Here is a 15,486-nt window from a genome sequence, read left to right as displayed (position 1 = left end):
ACAAACCGATCTTGCAAGAGCATGTAGTGCTGGAAAGAAAGCTGATGGTGAGCTATTACTACCTTAGACTTACCAGTCAGGCTACAAAATGATTAGAGGAAGATAAATGTTCATTCCCAATTATGCAAATAGAATTACTGGCTTAGGCAGTTCATTAGAATCTCCTGAAAGAGCTATAATTTGACCCTGATCTTCATGATTTAAAATTCTGACCAATGTGTTTTCTGAGCTTCCTTCTAACATTCAGAGTTGGGAAAAAAAAAAAGAGCGACAGAAAGGGAGTTAACATGACTCACTTCAAAGCTTTGTTCTTCTCTAGCTACTTATGGAACTGACAGGGGAAAAGTTATATAGGTTGTTATTTATATATAGGCTGTTGTCTTCTCTTGCGTAGGCTGGCTTAGTTTTGCAGCTTCTTTTAAGTTACACGACATCAATTGCCCAAAAAGTTGAAAAAGCTGCTCCCTTTCTCTCCCACCTTTGACACATGCTGCGCCCGACCTGGAGAACTTGGGCTGGTGCAGCTCCTGTGCCAGGTGGCCCCACCGTTGGTGGAAAGCAGAATACGAGCTCTGGGGGCACCCAGGCCTGTGACTTTGCAAGAGGAGCAATCCCTGTGTGTTACGTGGCTGCTCCTTTTTGGGGGCATTGCAGGCCAGCCGTAAATTATGATCGTGGTGAACAAGCTGGCTTTTGCTTCTTGCTGTGAAGCCCTGGGAGAATAGAAAGGAGGATCAGACTCTGTGTCTGACAGATGAAAGGCTGGGCAGTTGCCTGAAAGGCACAGAGTCTCTTCGTTTGGCAAAATGGTGCCTGCGTACCCTCTATCAACCAGGGCTTTGAGGTGGATATGCCTGTATCTTCCTCTCACAGTGAGATGCTGCAAAAGATTAAAAGGTTTTTTTGAACTTAACAATTACCTATGTTTCATCAGAACATGAATAGAACAAGAAAAGTTGTTGGGTTTGTTTTTTTTTTTAAATAAAGAAAACTCAAAGCAACTAGGTAAGACTAAGCAGAAAGGCAAAGGTTCATACACAGCTCCTCTCCTACCTACTGTATCCTCAATTCCAACCATCCCAATGATTTTGAGTGGCAGAAAATGCAGTTTGGTCCCCTCTGGGTCTTAGGAAATTATTCTGTCCGTCATCTCTGAGGCATGTCTGGCTTCTCCTCAATACAGTTTCTGCAGATCCCATATCATCAAATATTTTGAACCTTCTCCATTTGAGCAGGATTAGCAGTTTCCCGAGGACGCAGCAGTCTCCCCTCCTTGTAGGTGGTTCAACCTCACCTATTCACTGTTTGACAAACTCTGTATGTAATACAAACTAGGAGTACACAAAAAAAAGAAGTAAAGGGACCTATACCATCAATTATGATGCCATGCTTGCAGGAAGGATATAACCCAACGCATTGTATGCAAGAGCCAATAAAATTGAAAAAAGAAGTAAGAGAACCAGAAATTATTTTTTTCCCTTCTTCCTGCACAGATGAGCAATCTTCACTGTGAATATTCACTGAGTAGTGGTGATACGCTCAGCAGATATATATATATATATATATATCCCTCCAGGATTTCTCCAGCCTTTTTGTGAGGTGAACATGCATCTGTCAATATCATGAAGTCATCCTGCAAGCAGCCAGCAAGCTTTCGCTTCCTACAGGGCAACAGACTTCAACGAGTCTTGAGCACGTGGCATCAGACTGACATGAAAACCATTGCCCTTCCTTGGGCTGCAATGCACTGAACCTCCAGGGCCAACAGCAGCCTTTCTGAGAGGTGCCTGCATGATCCTGCACATAGCTCTCCGTCCGTACTCTAGACTGCCTCAGCCACTGGTTTTTAGAGTCTTGTGGGCATCGCTAGTGCTTAGTGGTGTGCAGCTCCAATTTCCTGTTCCTCGGAGAGTCTACGGATGCTTTAACTACAACTGCAGACAGTACAGAACAAATGCACACACTCTGGCATTAGAAAATGGATGAGGAAGACAGAGAAGTTTATAGGAGTAAACATTGGACTTCAGGTTAAGCAATTAAGTAACCTTCAGAAAAGGATTCTCCTGTTATGAAAGTCCAGTACTTTGGCTCAAAGTTAAGCTGAGAAGGGAATATAGACATGCCCCAAACAGAAGACTGCATGGCTAGAAGGCTTCTACACAAACACCCTTCAGTGAGAAGCGATGATTTTCTTAGCTATTGCTTTTTATATACATATATTTGCACTTGATTCCTAACTGTTGTGGCTGGAAATGACTTCACTCAGCCTTGCTGTGCAATGGCACTGTTTTGAACAAAGCTCTTAGTATGAGACTCCTGGAGACAATTTAACGTTACAGTATGATTCAGAGAGTACTTGGATTTACAGCTCAGGTGAAAATGAAATTTGGTGAAAAACAAAATAGCTGCAAACAAAACCTTAGTACAAGACTCTGCTTGGAAGCAAAGTCTCAGAATTTAAGAGGCTTGATTTTTACTATAAATCAACAGATTATTTTGGCTCTTGAATTACCAAGGAGAGAATTGTATTGCAAATTACAATGTTAGCAGCAGACCATCAGTAAGCTATTACAAGTAATCAGAATCTGCAGCAGAAAATGAGCATGAAAGATGACACTGTCTCTTCTGTGTTTGGGTGAGTCCTGGTGAGGACTTGAGACTCACCTGGTGAGTCCTTGCAGGTGATCTTGGTGGTTCCACATGAACACAAAAGGGAACCTGCAATAATGTGTTCCTGTGCTATTTTTTCCTGCGTTTTTTGTTCCGTGGTTGGCCTTCCACAAGTGGATGGGAAAACATAATTCAGTTAACAAATGTTAATTGGTCAGACCTCTCTGGATGGAAAGGATGGGTAGATCTTGATTAGGAAGTACTACCTGACTTTAGAAATGAGAACAGAGGGATCATTAATTTTCAAAGACTGTGAACAGGAAAAACAGGGAAGGAGTTACTTGCCAGTTGCTTCAAACCTCCTGTGTGAGTCTGCTTCTATCACAAAACCTGGTGCAATACGCAGTCCCAGCCTTTTTCTTCCAAAGAGGTGATGCAGGTTGATGGTCTGGACCTGGTTAGTGGAACCTACAGAGTGTGTGAGGCAAGTCCTTGGTTGGAGGAATCCATGGGAAAAGATGAAGCACTCAGCTTTCTATGCCACCCTGAGTGAGGTGACCTTCCACAAAACACTGGTCTGGGCATGCAACCTGTGTTTTGCCAAAAGCAGTGTTGATCCCAAGTCCTGAGCCTAAGGGCTTGAGCTAATTTGAGTGTGTGATAGGCACATTTACACTAATGTGGCAGCTCTGATCTCTTTAGAATACGGAAATTTAATTCAGTGAAATTTAAAAAAAGAAAAAAATCTTGCTAAATGCCGCTGTTCACTCCCCTTTATTTGAATTCCATTTTCTTTCCTTTAACCTGCCTTCTTTATCCCATTTTCTTTCTGCTTATTAATATTCAGACCATCAATTTCTTTCTACGTACATTTTCACCTTTGCCATATTCTATTATTCCCATTGTACATCCTCTTTCAATTCTGCATTTCCTTAAGTGCTTTGCTGTACATGGAATATGACTCACTCACACTTACAATTGGAATTGGACCATGTTATCCCTTCTGAGCCTATGTTTTCTTTGATGTCAGCTTCAGGATCCTTTTTTAGGGACATTTTTATTTTTCATTTAAAAATTCCCATTTTCCCCCCCAAAGATAGGAAGAGAATAATTTGATGGGCATATACAGATCTATTTGTTGCCCCATTGTTTTTAGCTGCGTATTGCTTAAATTATCCACAAATAAAGCATTTTTTTCCCTTCCAGTTTAATCAAATAGAGGTAGCAATTCAGAATATAGAGCCAGAAGAATCATTAAGAATGATAAGTGTCTCAGGAATGGTAAGTAACTGATCAAGTAATAGTCAAGAAAGAAGCATATGGAGATACTGAGTAATGTAATGGACCATCTCATTCTCAGTTGTTTTACTCTGATGTTATATTTAGAATTGACGAGGCAATTTCCTCTGACCAAAGGATTAATTTAATTTACCCATCTCTAATCTAGAGAGACTGGCAATCATAAAAATAAGCAAATGCCTTTTCCCACCAAATTACATTGCTGGAAGTCCTAAGAAATCCAGAATTTATGGGTATGGTCTTAGGGAAAAAATTGGAAAATCAACTGTCTATTCACAAACAGAAGAGACCAAGAGTGAAAGGAAAAAAAAAAAAGCATATTGCCTCAGGCATCCTTTTTCTAATCTTAGGTTTTTGTTGTTTGGTTCAGTGAATTGGACCACTTTTAATGGTTCACTTAGTTGTGACTACAATAGGAAATACAGCACAGAGAGGATGTTGTAGAATGTTCCGCAGTCACCTGAGCTTTAACACAATTTTCATGCTGTCCAATGGAAAAATAATACCTAAAAATGTACATATAGGTACACATGCTCTTGGTATTGATCACGGTAACTACACTGCCATCCTCCAGTTCTGTGGTTCTTACCCACTTTACATGAATGAAAGAGATTTGTTCCTATCGCTACAAAAATAAAATCCTGACTTGTTATTTGATAAGAGTCATTCACTGAGTCAGTTAACTCTTCAAAGGTCAAAGAATAATAAAATTTGGTGCAATTCTTCCTAACTGGGTAGCAGAGGTAATAACTGTATCTGGCATGGCTGCAGCTGAGCTGAATGAAGATTACTTTTCACCTGAGGTGGCTGAGGCACTTTTGCATCTACAGAGGAAATGGAAAGGGTTTTCTGAACCTGAGTTAATGCTCTGTTTGAAAAAAAAAAAAAGAAAAAGAAAGAATGAAACAAAAAACCATTTCAGAAATCTGTAATCACAGCAGAAAAGCTGGCGTTTTAGAAGTAGGCACTCTGGCTGTACTCAGATACATACCACAATGGCTTCTTATTTCAAATGAACCTTAAATATAAAGGCCTCTTTGCTAAGTATCAGCGTTTTACTCTGTTTATGAATTTAATGACATTGTTTCAAAATCTTGCCAGCGGTTCTTGCTAGCAATCATGCAATCATGGTTTTGTGGCTCCTCTTCAATCTTCCTCAGTTTTTTCTCCTTGGTGATTGCTTTTATCCAAGCTCTCATCCACTGAAGAATTTACCACTTAGAGTCCAAGTAGTCAAGTGGGCATTTAAGGACATTAAATAAATATTATCTGTTGATTTCACTAGGAGGGAAGAGCCAGAAACTTCTATTGTAAATGAGACCCGAGACTGACATTGTCATCTAGCTACAAGGGCTGCCTGTGTGTTTAGTTGCCTGTGTCTTAATGCAGCCACATATAATTCTCAATTTGCACTGATCTCAGCTGGATACGGGGGTGTTTCTGTGTGATAAATGTCTTTCAATTACTTAACAATAAGAAGCTGCTTCCTTGTAGCAGGGACATCAATCCATATTTGTCACCTTCATAAACTGATCACCATGGCTCCACCAATCTGTTGATTATTTTATTTGGTCCATACACGAGAAATGTCACAAATATTGGAAATATTTATTTTATTTCTGCCAACATGACCTTGCTTTTCTGCCTTGCTTTACTCACAAGCCAAACCAGACGGATTAATTGGTGGGGCACTGAGATTCTATAGTAACCTGTGGGGCATCTGTACACACAGAGAGTTCTAGTTTTCTTGTGGGGGCAGGAGGAGTGTTTTTCCCTTTGACTGTAGAAAGCTTTAATGGAAGTAGGGTTGGTTTTGAAGGAAAAAAGAAAAAGATTTAGCCAAATGGCTGTGAGCTCTTATTCAAGACCAGTGCATTGAAGGTAAAAGAAGACAAAACATACAAAGTCTGACTAAAGAAAAGAGCAGAGATGTGCAGAATATTAGTGATGAGAAGCCAATGCTTGGTGTTGCAAGTTTCTTTCTGAAGCAGCTCAAGCACAGATTGTGGGTCTTACTGACTTGTCTGAGAACTGACAAAACTGTACCACCTCTGACCGTGACATTGGGGTGGGGTGGGCTTAGCTTTGTCTTGGTCTGCAACGCTACTGTAGAGCACATTTTTCTCAGCCCATTAAGGCAGACTCCTCTTACCAAGAGCGCAGAGAAAGGCAACCAGGCTGGAGAGTGACAAGAACCACAGTTTCCTATTTCCACATAGTGCTGAGGATGTGGCTGAGCTGGTGGGAGTGGTGGCATCCCCCGACCTGTTCTTGCCCAGCATGTTTCAGCATCGGGGCAATGAGAAAAGTCAGCGGTGCCCTGGTGGATGCTAAAGTGCTAATTAATGATGAACAGAGGAATTTGCCTTTTTTCCCCCCTCTTTCTCTTTCATGGCTTTGATTATCTCCAAAATCTGTTTCCGCAGGGGGTTGACAAGAGACGACCAGACAGAAATAACTAGTCCCTTTATTATTTGGTCCATCCGTGCATCCAGACTTCACGCCCCCTGATGCAGATCTGCTCAATCCTAGTTCCACTCTGCCTTTGTTTACAAGGCATGAATTCAACACAGTTCTTTGGGAGGGCCACCAGAAGCTCCTGTTTCCAAATAATTCAGCATTTCCCTTCTGTATCCTGTACCTTCTTGTTAACTATTTCTGTACTGGTCTGAGCTAGACTTCAACTCCTGGCCTACATATAAGAGACATTTCACTTTGTTGTCGTCTTAGAGAAAAGTGATACAACACATAGTTGACTACCTGTTTGCAAAAGTGGGTTTTTGACCCTGGTTACTATTTCAATTAGTGTTACTTCATTCCCAGTAGCAGAGGTCAACCCGTCCCTGCATTATCAATGCATAATAAAATCACTCAGCTTGCTTCCCAGCTGAGCACCAGCACCATTATCTATCCAAAGCACAAGCCTTTGTTTTCTCAGCTGTAACCTGCTTCATTAGAAGAACTGCCTTAAGCTATTGCTCATATTTTTTTTTTCTTTATGTCTGAAAAATAGTCACACTATTTTCAAGGAAGTCAAGGGCTTTTGAAGTGGAAATGGTACATCCTGTCTAAATTTTCTGTACAGAAAGAATGAATTGTCAGGAATGGGAAATACAAGGCAACTACTCCATATGATTGCACAAAATGACACATGATGAATATGCCAATACTTCATATGCTCTTGGGAAGGAAAAACAAGCAGTCTTGGCTTCACCAATCTGATAACTGATTCTGTATTTATGGGATTACATTTTTTGAAGATAGAAATATATTGTTTGAGAAGAAAGATCGTAAAGTATGAATAGACACAGCCCATGCTAAAAAGAAATATTTTATTGCTTCTCTAGAATGGTTTTCCTTTACACAGAACACAAGTTTACTTTTTTTTGTAATGTGTCATATATAGTTACATAATTTAAAGAAATATCAGTCTTCAGTGTGCAGTTACTGCTCTGTGCCCCCGTTTGCAGTTACTGCTCTGTGCCGCCTTTGTCACATCCTGCAGGGTATACTATAACACAGTCCTGTGTCATCTGAATCAGGTGTTAACCAGGTGTTATAGATGTTCACAAACTTTTGGATAATACCTGCAATTTCTTGGTGGCCAGCGCCACTCAGAAGGTGGGGAGCATCTTGCTCACTCTCTTCAGTGGGAGTAGGACTGAACTAGCTCAGCGGTAGCAGTCACCACTCACAAACCGGTACTGTACCTGTGGCGCCTCGGGCTGGTTAGTACAACAAAAACAGCTATTAGCCTTATTAATGAATTTTATTGCACACATGCAGTCACCTCTTCTGGACCCTACCTCTCTGAGCATCTTTACCTTAACTTCCTGATCATCTTCAGACACTTGAAGAAAATTTTCCTTCATCTTTGAAGGAAAAACAAACCATAGATGGTTTCCATACTTTCCCTGGCTTGAATGCAGTCAGCATTTAGTTCTGCATGAGCAGTGGGTGGGAGGTTTAGCATCCCATGACTTGGCAGAACCAACGATAGAAATAGAGCAAGAAATTTTGGATGAATAGTTTATTCGCTGAAAAACGCATTTTTGGATGACTGGAACAACTTGTGATTTAGGTGGATACTTTCAGATAGAATCTGAATAATGGAGGGAGGGTCAGTGAGTTTGTTTCAGCATTTTTGAATTAAATACTTCTTGCTTGTTTCTTGTTTTGTTTTGAAAAGGACTCACATTTCATTTAAAAATAGAAGATGAAGTCGATGTTTCTGAAAAAAAAAAGAAAGAGTTGAACAAAATATTTTGGTCAATTAAAAAAATACAGAGTTGTTTTACTAAAATAACTGGGAAAAGTATGTTTCACATTCACCAAATATTGTCATTTTTTTCATTCATCCAACAACAAACCAAATCAGTTATGTCATCATCTTGGAACAGGCATTTTACACTGAGGGTAGTAGCTTGATTCCTGACTGGATGTCGTGGTTTAGGCTGAACCAGCCACTGGGGATGTGAGGCACCCCAGATGGGACTGACAGATGCTCCCCCCCACCTCTCGTCAAAGAGAGAGGCAGAGGAGGGAAGAAGAGACTTATGAATTTAGAATGAACTGAACTCCTTTAATGTAATATTAATAATAAAATAAAAAGAAAATAATGAAATATATACAAAACTGTATCAAGCTCCCAGGATGACGATCACATCACCAACTGGCACTGGGGCAGTCCCAGACTGGACTCAGTGATGGACAGGAACTGGATTCTGGATCTGCATTTGGGATCGGGATCAAAGGCAGATGAACAGACAGAGTCCTCCCCAGACACCGGCCATTGAAGAAAGAGGGCTGACCCTTTGATCCCTCAGCTTTTATCCTGAGCATGAGGCAGATGGGATTTAACACCCTGTTGGTCAGCTTTGGGTCACCTGTCCTGTCCGTTCCTCCCCACAGGTGTGACCCCTCTACGCTTTTCCTTTTCCGACCCTCCAACGGGGCAAATAACCAAGTTAGCTGCCTTGGGTGTTATAGCAATGAGTATAAGTGAGAGCCTCTCTGCATACCATGCCTTGGCATCAACTTTAAACATAAGTCTTATCACTCTGAGAACAAGCAGTTTCTGCACAATACACTGTTAATTTCAGTAGTTAGAAGAGGCCCAGCTAAAAAGCAAAGTTACTGAACAAAATTGGTTTTACCTCAAACCACAACATTCCACCCCGTATTCTATACCATTTGCATCTTGCTCAGTTCACTATTACCTTTATCTATCAAATCTATACGCACACAGATATATATACACACACACACATATATAGAGACATTTGGGACTTGTTTTTACCCCTTTTCACCTGAAAAGGAAAGAAAGTCACCAGCCAGGCTGGTTGTCTTCCCAAGCTACCTAGCAATGCAGTAAGTGAGCTGATGAAATACACCTACAACTTTCACAGGACTCATTCACCGATGAACCATCTCCTGCCAAAATCTGTCCCATACTATTAGCGCTTATTGTCCAGTAACAGAATAGTAGCTCTGATAGCTTAACCTTTCTGATTGCAAAGTACATTATGGAAAAAATATGAACATTAAAGTCTTGAAGAAGTAAACAAACATTTACCAGGGTCTGGAAGATGAAAGCTTTGATTCTCATTCCCTCTCCTGCAGAAGCAGCACCCTTCAAGAGCAGGTCCAAAAGCCAGCTGTGACGGACAGTTGCTTTATTGCCCTCTCCTGAACACTTCATGAAGATTTCCATACCAGTTAGTCAATCCCATTAATTTTAAACTTGGTGGAATCTAAAACACTCTCGGTTTTATGCCATATCATCCGCAAAGCTAAAAAGTCTTGTTGACCTGACCCATCAAGGTATTGCACAGTGACTATGAACCTTTAAAATAGCATGGTGTAAAGGATAATTAGCTGCAAAGTGTTGGAACAACAGAATGTATAAAATGACTGAGGTTTTAGGACTGGGAAAGTAATTTGCATTTTCTGATATGAATTTGTTTTAGAATGATGATATTTCATGGGGGTGAAACACTTGGGTGAAAAGAAAGATCCAGAGTAAGAGTGAGATAAAAAGAAAGTATTTTGCCTGTAATAGCAGCTGACAGCATGTTCTTCATTCAGAAACTTCTCTGCCTGGAAATTGTGATGAAACCAGGACTGGTGCTTTCAGCTTCAGCTATGTAAAGCAGATATGCAGGAAAGAGCTATCAATTTCTTTATGAATTCAAGATTTGAAAAAAAAAATCCAGTGAGTTTTATGACAGCAGAATTTCATGTGCTTTGGTTTGAAAAATAAAGTGAAATTTTATGTAACATCAATGCCTTGTACTGAAAGGCAGTTTTACATAGCTTTTGTTTCAGTTTTGATTTAAAATGTTACTTTATTCTATTTCCACATTTCTAATCTGAAAAATTCTCTGAAACTTTTTCCACAAGAGATTCTTTTAATGCATAGGAGAAATTAACTTCAAATTGTAACAGTCCCCAGTAACTGAAAATTTTCTTCTTAAAAAAAAAGATCTTGCCTAGAATGTGATATTGTGCAAAAGCAGAGGTTTGGGGCTTCATATCACAAGTTAAAGATATTTTTTAATGAGATTCTATCAATCAAAATAAGTGAATATATGTTTTTTAACACAGGCTGAGCACCTTGCACTGCATATTGATGTTATTTTCACAATGCAGAACTCCAGGAGAGAATGGATGTGTCTTTATTTCCATTTTACACCTGTTCGACAGAATTAGAGAGTCAAAGCAGTTGTCTGGAGTCTCATGAGGCTGCTGCTGTAGCAAAAATAGAGCTCAAATTTGGGTTGATTAGCAAATGTTGACAATGACAGCTGCTCAGCTGCAGGACCCATGACCATGTTTTCCCCCAGCTTCTCTTCACAAAAGCATGCTTCGTTCTGGTGGTGACACATGGCAATATGCCGAAAGGTACCCAGAAGCTGTGAGAGAGTCACAGTGCTAAAATAAAAAGAGATGGAAAAGTGGAAGGTTTAATCTTTACAAGGCCTTCATTAACAGCGCGATCATCCTTGGACTTTCATTTCCAGGAATTTTCCTTCATTGATGCTACAGCAGAGTTGTATAGAACATAAACTGCTCTTTTATCTTCTGTAGTGGGCATAGCCAAATAACAAATGAGGTAAATTATGAAGGGAGAGGAGTTGCTTATCATACATGGCTCTTGGTGCAGACAGCTCTCACTTTGAAAAAGTTCCCTCATTGGCTGGCCCTAAAACTTTACAGAACATCTGAATAATTGATATAACTTATGGTTTTATTGGTGGGAGCCATAAAATCCCCTCCCCCCAAACAACATTAGAGAGGAAGCTCTGCAATGTGCAGTAAAAAATGGAGCAGCTATTTAAAGAAATAAAAGGGAAAGAAATTCTTACTGTGCTTTCGGAGCATCATAACACTGAACGAGTCAGAGTTTCCCAATATCCACTTCTAAAAGTACTGCAAAGTAAATGAAGTCAGTGTGCTGTCAGGGTTCAAGGTTTTCAGAGGAAGTTTTACAAGGTCTACCTTTGAAAGAAACAATCACCACTAATTTTTCATTTTTTACTTGGTAGCTTGATAATGTCAACTCTGAATTTGTAGTGTTACTGCACATCTTGCATTCTATCCTGCAAGTGAAATTATGGGAAAGGTGGCGAATGCTCAGGTAACAGGCTCTATTACGTAGGCTCGTGTGGGGTAATTTCTGTTATTCTGCTTGGTTCTACTTAGGATTACATCAAGATACTACCTAACTGATATGACTCACAGGCTTTATCTAAATAAAGCTGGCATATATCAAGCAGAAATATATACCTGAAATAGCCATCAAAATCTCCAGTCTTGGTCAAAAACGAGAGACCAACATTTTTAGGGTACAGTTCATTTGACTATATTATAGATATCTACTTTCCACTTAGATGCATTTTGTACTAAAAATGGTTATTTCTTATCATTAATTTAAAAATCCACATGTACATAACATGTTTTAAGTTAGGTGAGATGAGACCTTCTCCAAAAAAATCTGGATCTATACTGTCCTGTATAGTCACAGTAGTGACTATGGAGCATGGAGCATGGACATGGTAGTTAAGGAAGCTAGAGGTACAGTATTGTTTGATGAGTCCTTACCAAAGGAGATGATGCATGCCTTTCAGTTGAGCAAATGTATGAGTTTTCATGCTATACTATGATGTAGGAAAAAAACCCCATAGCTGGTAACACTGGTTTTGAGTTTGGTGGAAAAAACTCCCAAAGCAATGGATGTGCCTGTGATATCATGAAGCATTCAGTTTTGAAGACAGCAGCTCCTACGAGCACGTCACTCAGCAATATATTTAGCTGAAGATTAGATGTGAAAGGTTCCTTATGCAGTGCGAAGGAAAAATAAGAACCTAGGAATGAGATACACACTACAGCCTGCCAAGTGGAGAGTTTCCTGTGGAGTTAGGTGAGAAATGGCTAAAGAGCTCCTAGAACAGGCTTTCCATTGACATGTAAGACACTGCAGTAAGAAGCTACAACATCTGGTAGGCAAGTGGTTATAACACTTACCTGGAATGCGCAGATCAAAATCACATCCTTTCTGTGCTCATCTCACTCAGAAAATCGTTCAAGCACCATGAAATACTCTGTGATAGGGCATTCTCAGTCTCTGCATGTGTTTGGGACACAGAGACAGAGAAGGGCTTCATATTCCACTGCTTAAGATTTGTGTCTAGGAAGGGAAGACTCTGTTCCCAGTCCCCAGGCCAATGTATTTTTAAGTATTTTCATACAAGGTGGAACAGCTTCAGCAGGGGTAGTTGAGAGAGGTCCACTTCAGATCAATCTGCGATCTGGTAGATGTGACCATTTCCTAGTTGAAGGAAGACACAGGTAAAAGTCAGCTAAAGCAGACAGAGACCCTAAAATCCACTGAAACTTTGCATTGTGAGTGCTTAAGATACCAAAATGCTGGTGTAAAATCTGGGCACTCATTTTAGGACTTCTTTCGAAACATGTACAGGGTGAGGCCCTCCGAGGCTCGGTGTAATAGATCCACACAATTTTCCATTTGGAGGGGTGGCTACAAAAAAGTCTAGCTTCAGAAAATTGTATGGGTTTTTAGGCTTTTAGCAGCACAAACCTGTACATACTGGAGATACATAGATACAATTACATGTGATTTGAGAACAAAGGGGTCAGCTTTTACTCATTGCAGGACTTTTAAATGTATTTATTTTTAATGTGTTGTTGGAAGCAATTGCTTGCTGTTTTCTCATTTAAAGCCGTGCGATGGTACGGCGATGGCTAAACAATAAAACAAGCTACGTACCTGCCAAGTATATCAGGATCCTCCAATTCCAGCCCAGCAGGCTGGAGTTAAAATAAACCAGCTGGCTCAGCAATTGTGTGGATGCCATTTATGGCAGCACTGTGTAAGTGGGAGGAAGGATAACTCAGGGCTTCCTCTATTATTTTGCCCTCCCTGCTTTAAGCCCACTAGGACAGGATTTGCACTGTCAGAAATGCTGATTCTTGTGGCTTCAACTCCCTGCATTGTGCTGTCTCCTGCAGCACAGTCCAGCTGCTTATGCATGTCTAATACATCTCCTAAGGGCATTTGTAAAGGAAAACAAGCTGCCCCTTCAAGGAAGGTAGCAAACAATCTAAACTCAGCTGCATTGTACACAAATTACAGTGACTTGATTCCTATTGCACCTCAGCCTGTGGCACAGAGTGTCTGGGACATTGTTGAGTTTTCACTGGGTTTCACAGCTGCTCAGTAAACATGTAACTTGTAAAATGTTTTTATGCGTGGGAGAGAGAAATGTGTACCTGCTGTGTATCTAATTGAAAGGCACAGACTCATAGTGTCACCTGAGCCTGCTAAATCCTCCTCTTCCATCTCAGCCTGTGCATGTTGTATTGTGGGCATTGGAGAGTGGAGCTGTGCTATAGGCTTAACTACTGAAATGTATGTTCTTGTGATGTGGCTGAATAGCAGTACTTGGCTCCTCTAAAATGTCCTGCTCAGTGCTCAGGATCTGCAGTATGAAGTTCTAGATCCTATGTGCCCCGCTCCAAATGCCAGTTCCTCTACTTATATTGCTTGCTGGAGCACATCGGGCAATATATTCCGTTTGATGTTGACAAAAAATGTTCTATGGACTTTGAAAAGTGATGCTATTCAAGCACATGGGAAATAGGAGCAAAATCTACTCAAATAGGTGTGCTTCCCTTCATCATGAAATGATAGACATGACCCGAAGAGCAAGGTCATTTTGAATAGTGTGTGCAAAGGGTAGAGATGGAGTTTTCTGAGGTGGAGATTTGGTCTCCTAAACATTACAGTTGGTTAGAGATAGTTACATTAGAGATAGTGTACATTAGAGATGCACAACATATCCTTTTCTGTTCTCTCTTCAGACCAGTATATGTTTTGACTGCATTGAAATATTTGGCCTGCAGGATATTATTCAGATATTAAATACCTTTCAGGGTTTAGGTACAATCCATTTTGCTTATCTTGATTCAGTTGTATGGTGGTGCCATTTAAGGTGACCTTTGGTATCTGAGACATCTCCAGAGGACTGGTTAGTATGATACTGGAGGTTTGTGCTCTGCTGTATTAGCAAATGGAAGCTAGGTCCCTAATGTGGTGGTATGTGATGCTTTTATTTAGACGACTGAGTAAAGCCCCATGAGTCTATACTTACACTGTGGTTCTAAGCTCCTTTTTTACAGACATGAAGAAACGTGATTTGGGTATTATTCCTCTCATCCTAGAGAAGACATCTAAAATGGTTCAGATGCATTGCATCCTAGAAATACCTGTTCTTCTTCGTTCCTTGATTTATTTATATCAAAGTACTCCAGGCAACTAGCTCATGCATACATTGTAGACATAAAAAGTCAGATGATTTTAATTCTACCCTGGATGTAACACCTGATAAACAAAAGAGACAACCTGCTGTTGCCTAATCATAAGATCCCTGCTTAAAAACTGCAAAACTACAAAGAAAGGCAGAGACCAAATACAACTATGGAGAACAATGTACCTTTGATATGTGTAGTGCATAGATCATTAATTGGCTACTGTTTGGCCCAGTGTGGGTAAGATGATAAAAATCTTGTAACATTGCAGTGTTGTAATATATCTGATTTTATTGTGGACCAGTCAATTCAAATCAGAATAGGCTTTTACTAGAACAGAGACATCTGCTATTTGGGTATTTGTAGCAGATAATATCCATGAAGATTTATTTTTCTTATAGAGTTGTTGGATAAAGGTCAAGCAACTAGGATTGAATATTTAATTAGTAAAGTCATATCAACCCATAGGATACAGTACCCTGAGTTTACTTTGAGGTTATCAATACTAAACATAGCTAATTAATCACTATGGCAATTGGTTGATAAAAGATGAAAAAGGTGATAACTATAAACTTTATAGAGTTGTATTTCAATAGGTCAATCATGCCCTGTATTCATATTCTTTCCGATAGGCTGTGGTTGTGACTATAAGAGCACTTATATTTTGTTAGACTAATCCCGATTCTTTTCCTAAAAGCAGTAGCTCATAATTTGCGTATTCTTTTTTAACACACATTTCCATTATAG

The 15,486-nt window shown here is 39.9% G+C and overlaps 1 protein-coding gene across 2 annotated transcripts in view; it reads left to right on the top strand.

Annotated features, from left to right (window-relative positions):
• GLRA2 (glycine receptor, alpha 2) overlaps positions 1-15,486 on the top strand; it is a 130,733-nt gene that overhangs the window by 85,577 nt on the left and 29,670 nt on the right. The window lies entirely within an intron of this gene.

Source organism: Charadrius vociferus, unplaced genomic scaffold (assembly GCF_000708025.1).
Source record: "Charadrius vociferus isolate BGI_N301 unplaced genomic scaffold, ASM70802v2 scaffold507, whole genome shotgun sequence".
NCBI lineage: Eukaryota > Metazoa > Chordata > Aves > Charadriiformes > Charadriidae > Charadrius > Charadrius vociferus.
Note: the sequence above shows the minus strand (reverse complement) of the source record. Positions and strands in the feature narration are given on the sequence as shown.